Source organism: Saccopteryx bilineata, chromosome 2, assembly GCF_036850765.1.
Source record: "Saccopteryx bilineata isolate mSacBil1 chromosome 2, mSacBil1_pri_phased_curated, whole genome shotgun sequence".
In the NCBI taxonomy this organism is placed as follows: domain Eukaryota; kingdom Metazoa; phylum Chordata; class Mammalia; order Chiroptera; family Emballonuridae; genus Saccopteryx; species Saccopteryx bilineata.
In genome coordinates this window covers 123,602,245-123,610,731 of record NC_089491.1, presented here as the reverse complement: position 1 = coordinate 123,610,731, position 8,487 = coordinate 123,602,245, and the positions used below count along the sequence as shown (strand labels likewise).

The 8,487-nt window shown below is 37.4% G+C and overlaps 1 pseudogene; it reads left to right on the top strand.

Moving 5' to 3' along the window:
- Positions 1-7,845: 7,845 nt before the first annotated feature.
- LOC136327666 (U1 spliceosomal RNA) lies at positions 7,846-7,993 on the top strand (annotated as a pseudogene).
- Positions 7,994-8,487: the final 494 nt, after the last annotated feature.

Genomic DNA, 8,487 nt, shown 5'->3' with positions numbered 1-8,487 from the left:
ATGGCATTCAGACATCCCAACCATGGGAAAGCTATCTTTGAGTACTGAGCCTTTTTAAAACCCCTCAATTGATGCTGAAGAGATCAACTCCTGAGAACTCTGTTTCTGGTTAACTCTACGTATGAGCTGAATTCAGTTTTTTAAGAGTGTGCAGACAGTTTGTGGTTGAACCCAATTGTTGAGTCATAGCAATGACTGAAAGTTACATCCTCATTATAGCTTGGATCTTTGCCAAATCCTTGACCAGCACTTGAACTTTAGTTTTGGCATAAAACCAGGCTATGATGGTCACAAAACAAGGATCCATCAACTGTGGTGTGACTGACCTTTCAAGGTTTCCTCTAGGACAATTCTTTGGAAATGAATGGTCTGGATAGTTTACTATTTTATCTACTCATGTAATAAAGTTCTCATACTTTAAACATCTTGTCTGATGTTCTTATAAGTAAACATAAAAAAGATAACATAGGTTGGCATAAGAGGGCCTATTGCTTTTGTTTGTTATTCTCAATAACATGATTCAAATTAAAACTAGTCATATGAATCCATTTTTATTATAAAATGGCTATTTCATATGGTTCAATCTAAATACTTTCATGATATACTCTGGGAAGAAAGTGTATTGGCAAGATAGCCATATTATAGTATTAAATTAGAAAAAAATATAAAATATAACATTGAGCTTATAGCGAAAACCCAAAAATGTTTTTAAAATTATGATTATGAATATAAAAATAAATAATCATAAAAATAATAATCAGAAGAGAGTATAAAAATTTATCAGTGGATGCCTTTGACTGGTAAGTAGGTTTATGGGATATTTTAGTTATTATTATTCTATAAAGTTGTATGCATTTATTTAATAACATTTACTGTTTTTGTGGTTATTGAATCTTGTGAAAAAAAAATGTTAAAAAAACAAAACACCAACCATACAGAGATTTTGTGTTTACTTTTTATCTACTCCATCCTTGTCATTAAAATGAACATTGTTGATAATATAAACTTCCATTTTTTCTTATTAAGATGAGAATTTTTATACATATTTATTGGTAATTGGTATTAATGAATCTCTTTTATTCATTATTTCTGGATCATGGGTCCACTGTTCTTTTCAAGAATAACCTGAGTATCATAAGACAGGAGACACCTTTGATCTGCTATTGGTCCTATTTTAACTACAATAATATTTTCAAAGCAAATTTTTTCTTAAACATGAGAGAGTAGGCATTCCATATTTTGACAGTAAGGCAAGACAGACAAGACAACCAATCTATGTGGAGGGGAATTAACGACAGAAATGAAAGAAGTGCTAGAAATGTTTGAAGATTGTAGCTGTAGCGTTAAAGATCACAAGGAACATCAGGTCAACTATTATCAAAAGAGAGAGTTTGAGAAAACATTCATAAAGTGAGTTCAGTACATTTCCTATAAAAAATGGAGCCCATTTTCCCATCATGGCTCAAACTGGCCTGACTTTCTATGAATTTACAGGACTTCAGAGAAATAAAAAACATGGACTATTTTTTCTTTATAATTTTGCTTTCTTCTCCATACTTTCACCCATCCCCAGCAAGTGACAGAAATCTTGGAAATAAAATTAAATATTGGATGGCTTTTGTTTCTAACTTTTTAAGAATCACTACTGTGTGTATGAACTTGGGGATGCCAAGTACTTGGTGAAACTTGGCAAAACATACATCTAAAATAAATCTCAGCAATGAACAAGTTCTGAAGAATAGCTAGTTTTGATCTAGAGTTCTTGGTTAGGTTATTTTAATGCCATCACTGTGTTATTCGGTGGTCACAAAACAATATATTGTAGGAGAGAGCTCTAATAGAACCTAGATTTGTGTTAAAACAATTATTCTCTCCAAATTGCTTATTTTCTTCTTTTCTTCCTGTTTAACAATAACTACATCATCTTGTGATTATGACTCTTAAAAAACTGAGCTTTCATTTAAGAAAACCCACTTTAGATAATTAGAAAAAAAATGAAGTAAAAAAAATTCTTAGAATTTAATCCCACATTGTTCCAAATTAGAGCAACATAATAAATCAACACCTTGTTCATCCTTAATTTAAGCCCTTTTATCCCTGTCTTCTTCCTATTTCCCTCCATGTTTGTTTAATCACTTGGAGTAGACATTCCTAGCAAATAAAAGTTAATTTAAGTGTCATCCTTTTGTTGATTATTCTTACTCTTTTAATTAGCAAGACAATTGATTTTTAATCTTTCTGGTGAACCACTCTTCAATGAAATCAATTTTGGCTTACATAAAACATTGAGCTCAGAAATTCTGTTGAAGAAGGAGAAGTTCAGGGAAAACTGTCATCAGTCATCTTAAGGCGAAAGCAACCCAGCCTGTGTTTTCCTTTACAGAGTCTTTACAGAAGGCCAGCTAGGATGGGTGGGCAACAACAAAAAAAATTATTAGTGTTTCTGAGACTTTGCTCTTCTTTGACCTACTATGTCCCCCTGCCCCAAAGGATGTTTTTCTCTCTGAAAGTTTAAGTTAGAGTTACTTAAGTAAAAGGAATATTCGGTACAGGTTAGAAAGCTGAGGGAGGTGAAGCATATGCAAACAAAATAGCCAGATAGAGAAGGCTTTCGAATAAAATGAAGTCACATTAATTTAAACATAGAAGATGCTATTAGTCAAAAGAGACTGACATCGTTATAGTATCTTTGAATAATATGAAGTCCTTTTGAGAAGTTTATTTATACACTAAAACTGTTTTGTTTGTAAAGAGAAAATAGTGCTTATTTAAGCTGATATTATGTCATGTAAAATACAAATCATTCCTTATTAGTAGCAGGATTTTTTTGGGTAATAGTTTTAAATACATAGTTTAGTGAAAACATATTTAAAAGTCTATTATTAGCTCTTAATAATATTATATATCTGTACTGTATTATATATATAATAATATATATATTGCCCTGGACATTAATTCATATATCAGTGTCTTAATTTATTTTCCACTAACGCCCTGATAAGAAGCAGTTTTAAGACATTTTTTCTTAACTGTCCACAACTATATTAGTTCTTTCAGGCTTCTAAAACAGAATAGTATATACTGGGTGGCTCATAAAAAATGGAAATTTGTTTCTCAGTTGTAGAGGGTACAACTTCCAAGATCAAGGCACCAGCAGATTTGGTGCCTAGTGGGGATCTACTTCTTCCTGGTTCATAGATGGCTGTAACTTCACACAGTAGTATAAGAGGCAGAGGACCCTTTAGAGCAGGGGTCTCAAACTCAGCTCAGCATGTAGGCCGCAGAGCAAGATCACAGCCATTAGGCAGGCCGCACTAGGTCTACAAAAGGCAACTGTTACGCAACACTTTTCTCACTGCAGTTGAAAACAAAAAAAAATCAGTACAACAAGCACAATCGTACATGCAGTTTACTCAGTGTCACAAAACGACCAGAAACTGTAGTTCGCATCACAACTGCTGTTAACTAAGCTAATATCTAGCTAGGATGCTAGAGAAATGAAAAATACAAGTAGGCCCCTAGGCTTACTTAATTTTATCCAAAATATTTTGAACTTCGTGGATTGGTCTGCGGGCCGCACAAAATTGTTCGTCGGGCCACATGCGGCCCGCGGGCTGCAAGTTTGAGACCCCTGCTCTAGAGTTTCTTTTATGAGACCACTAATCTTATTCACAAGAGCTCCACCCTCATGACCTAATGATCTCCCAAAGAACTTACCTTCAAATCCATTCCCATTGGGGATTGAGCATTTTAACCTATTTTGAGGAGACAAAAAAGTTGTCTATAGCACCACTCAATAAAAGTTTAACACTATAGGCCTGACCTGTGGTGGAGCAGTGGGATAAAGCGTCGACCTGGAACACTGAGGTCGCCAGTTCGAAACCTTGGGCTTGCCTGGTCAAGGCACATATGGGAGTTGATGCTTCCTGCTCCTCCCCCTTCTCTCTCTCTCTCTGTCTCTCTCTCTCACTCCTCTCTCTCTAAAAAAAATCAATAAATAAAATATTAAAAAAAAAAAAAGTTTAACACTATAGTTATACTTTATAGCTGTTGATGTACTGTGTATATATTTGTGCTTTACACATAAAAAGGCTGAGATGTTTTTCAGTCCCAAAGCACTAAGGTTTATTCCTTTGAGGGAAATATTGTCCCTGTTGAGCACACAAGATAAGTATACTTTTGCCAAATTCAAAACCTAAGACACAGTAAAATACCTTCAGGGAACTGTTCAATTCATTTGTTTGTTTCTTTAGCTTCCCTTTAAAGGAATTTGAGGTGCATGGATAAAGGAAACCTATGTATTCTGAGTAGTATTCATTAACACAGCCCTGATGGTGTATATATTTTAATTCACAAATGCTAGAGCATACTAATTCTTCAGATTCTGTACCTCTCTTCTCCTCAAAACCAGGAATATATAAATTTGTTCTCATGTCTCTGAAACCAACCCTAGCCTTAAGCAAATGGTACTTAAGCATTCTTTTACATCATTTCTTATGACTCAGTATGACATCACATGAGCTGTTCTTTTAACTCTGCTTCAATGTTTTGATTTTGATTACTGGGTCATTAGTTTGTTCCAGTTCTGTTGGATGCTGGTCTTTATTACCTCCTTTTCCCTTGGTCATTTTGCTTGAGTTTAAATATTTTACTCAATAGTCTTCTCTAACCAGGTTCTTCACTGTTCTTGCTGTTTTTATCCTTGTCTTGTTTTCTTCTTTATGTGCATTATATCACTACTGCCTACACCATTGCCCCCAAGTTGGATACTTACCCCTGATTTTTGTCCACACAATGCATCCTGGAATTCAAATTATGTTTATAATTAGAATATAATGATTAATTTGTGGCTAGTTGTTGATATGTTGTTATGCCTTGAAAAAAGCCAGAGTGAGCTGCAGATATCTCTATACTCTTTTGCATCTTAAATACAAGCTAAGTAACTCAGGCATGTGATGATCAAGTCTTCCTAAATCTGCTATAATGTAATTTACTTAATATATTGGCATGTGCTCTGAAAAACTTAACCAAAGTTTAAAGAAAATTCCTAAAATTAGCTAGTGTATTTTCTTAAGGGATTAAGTTGATATTTGCTTAAGAAAATTAAACTGACTAGATATTTTAGGTGAGGGAACCATTACACAGGCTGACAAATAAAGCAACCTTTCCAAGAATCTGAGGAAAGACTGTAAATTATTTGTATCTGTGGCATCTGGGTATTAGTTCTAAATCTGATAACTTTTCTAATAACAAGTTAGTGCTTAAAAATATTTATTGAATTGAGTTAATATATTCTTTAGAATTTTATTTTGCTTTTTAAATTGATCTTTCTTTTCCCTGGATTTAATCTAGTTAAAAAAAAAAAAGAAATAAATCTAACCACTCCAAAATGAGCATTAAAATTATTTTTATAAAGCTCTAACAAAAACATATAATAAATCAAGCAACAGCTTAAAACAGGGTGTTATGTTGCCTACATTTTAATTCATGTCATTGTTTCTGATGTTGATTTAAAAATTGGTGATGGGTTTTGCATGATAATGTTGATGTTGTTGGGGAGTGGTTGGGAAATGCGTTTTGTTGTTAAGTCGTTTAGGAAGTAAATCACTGCTCTCTTCATATAAAACCCTGTATTTTGCCATTTGTTCAGCAATGCTTGCTGTTTAGCTGCCCTGATCAAATAGACAAACTGTTATTGCTATTCTGATTTTAACATTTTCATGATTTAAAATCTAATGCATAAGGATAGGATAAACCTGAAGGGAAGTGGGGAGGGCTCTATGGGGAGGGGGGCAAGGGAGATGTTGAGGGGAATATGGGGGAAGTGGGATGCATTTGGTGCAACACTAGAATCTATATAAACACAATAAATTAAAATCAATAAAAAAAACTTGAAAAAAATCTAATGTAAAAACAGCTTCTGATCATTTTTCTTGAATAAAGCACTCTTCAATTGTTATATATGAAAATACTTTTCTGTTTTTTCTGTTCCAAAATCCAGATTACTCTCTCTTGAAATAATCAAAATGATGTTTTTATTTTATAAGATTGTCTTTCTTAGAGATTAATATGAAATAATATGTGAATTCAACATAGAAGTTAATGAACTCATGGGTTATGAATGATAGATACATGAATTGACTAGGGATTGCAACTACCCTTTTGCTGTTCCACTTGGCTGCCTGACCCCACCCTTAATTACCAGACAGTTACCCCTGGGACAAAGAATTCCAGGAAGCTGGTCAATCACCCTGATGAAGAGTATTCCAGAAAGCCGAACATACCGGCACACCCTTACTTGAGGCTATCCCAACCCTATAAAGTTTTACCTCAGTCTGTTTTTGGAGCCCTTCTTTTGGAAAAGTACCCTGGTAGGTCTTTCTTCTCTAATAAAGCCTGCACACCTGAGTTTGAGTGCCGTCTCATTCTTACATCTGGTGCCGAAACCGGGATGGGGCACTGGCTGCCTGGATGATCTCCTTGCTGGCCCAATGTCTGTTCAGCTGTGTGAGCGCGGTTGAGCGACCAGCAGTCCGACCCTGTCCTGAACCCTGCCAGACCAGGATGGTAAGGAGTTTCTCCCTTCCCTTTCCCTGGTTGGCCTCCAAATTTCTCTCTAAAATCACCCCTCCCTGGTCAGACGGTTTTGACTTCGGACCCCATATCTATGGGTGGCCTGCCTCTACTCCTTTATGGACTTCTACCAAAGTCTAGGTGCACCTAGCCAGGCCCCTCTCCTATGTCCCGGGATCTCAGCCTTGGGGTGACAACCTCCTGTCTGAGACTCTCTTTCTACGGAGATTTTCTCTTCTCGGAACTGTGACTGAGGCGGGGACGCCCCCTTCTCTCACCAGTCTCCTCTACTGTGGGCTCCTCTCAGTCCAAACCATCCAGCCAGGTTCCCCTTGGAACATAGGCTCCTCCCAATCTCAAGCCTCAGAGACTACTTCTCTACTCCTTCAGGATTCACTCTACTCTCTGAGGTTCACAGTTTGGGAGGTTTCTACTCCGAGCGGCCTGCTTCTACAGACTTCCTCGAAAGTCTCGGCACCTAGCTAGGTTGCTTTCTACTACTATTACAATATCCAAAGAGATCTTGACAACTTTTGCCACTGGACAGAGAGGGCATGGGAGATTCCTTACGTGTGCAGGCCTTTTCTTTTTCCTTCTCTCCTGTCCTTAATTTCTGTGCCTTCTGTTCTACACGCAGGCCATTTTTGGCCAGAGAAACCTCACCTAAAACCTCCACTCCTAATCTTTTCTTCTCCGCGGACTCCCAACTCTCTCCTTCTTCTGACTGACCCCTGGGGCACCCCTCTCTCGGGACCCCTCTTTGGTCCCTCTACAAATCTCTTTTGCTCGAGTCTCTTCCCTCCAAGAGTCCCCTCCCTTCACAGAAACCTATTTCTCATTCACCTGCAAATCCAGTCTCTCTTTTTCCTTCCCTGCTGGCTAGGGGCTCCTCCCTTCTCCACTGTGTTCTTCATCCCCTCCCCCCTCCTTAGAAACTGTGGCTTTGGCTGTGGTGCCTTTCTCTTCTCTGACCCCTCCTCCTTCCTTATAAACCGCAGTTCTGCATCTTCTCCAACCCCTCATCCCTCCTTACAAACTGTGACTGTGCCTCTTTCCTCCTTGCTCCCTCCCCTCTCCTTAGAGCTCTAAATCCTTTTGAGTCCTCTGACCATGTGGCGCCACACCAATACTTTAACCTCCTCCTCCTCCTCCTGCAGATTCTGACCCTCCTTCTCTCCATACAGCTGTTTACGCTGTCCATCCATCTGCCTTCTCTCTTTCTCCCCTCTATGCTGGCAACTCCCTGCCATCTCAAAAAAAACTTAAAAAAAAATACTTACCTGGCAGGGGAGATACCATGATCACGAAGGTGGTTTTCCCAGGACAAGGCTTATCCATTGCACTCTGGATGTGCTAACCCCTGCGATTTCCCCAAATGTGGGAAACTCGAGTGGTAGTGGGGGACTGCATCTGTGCTAAAAAAAGAAAAAGAAAAAAAAAAAACTTGAAAAAGCAGAGTTGTCTACTGAGCTGTGTGAGTAAGTAATCCGTCTTGTCTCTTTGTTTTGTCAGAAAATATCTCTAGTATAATTTTAATTGAAATAAGTAAAGCATGCACATTTAAATTCCTTAATTCATAATTTGTAAAATCTTTGTTTAACGTGTAACTGTGTCTGTTTCTAAGGCCTTAAATCAATAATTACCCACTTCTTAAACCAGGCTTACTCATCCCCACAGACTCTCCCTGCAATACCCCACTTTTCCTGTTCAAAAACCTTCAGGGGGCTTATCGCTTCATACAAGCCTTACATCTAATCAATGAGGCAATAGTTCTCCTCCACCCAGTAGTCCCTAATCTCTACAAGTTACTGTCACACATTTTCTCAAACACCACTCACTTCACAATCCTAGACTTCAAGAATGCCTTCTTTACCATTCCCCTGATTATTACTTACTTTCTGTTTGCATTTACCT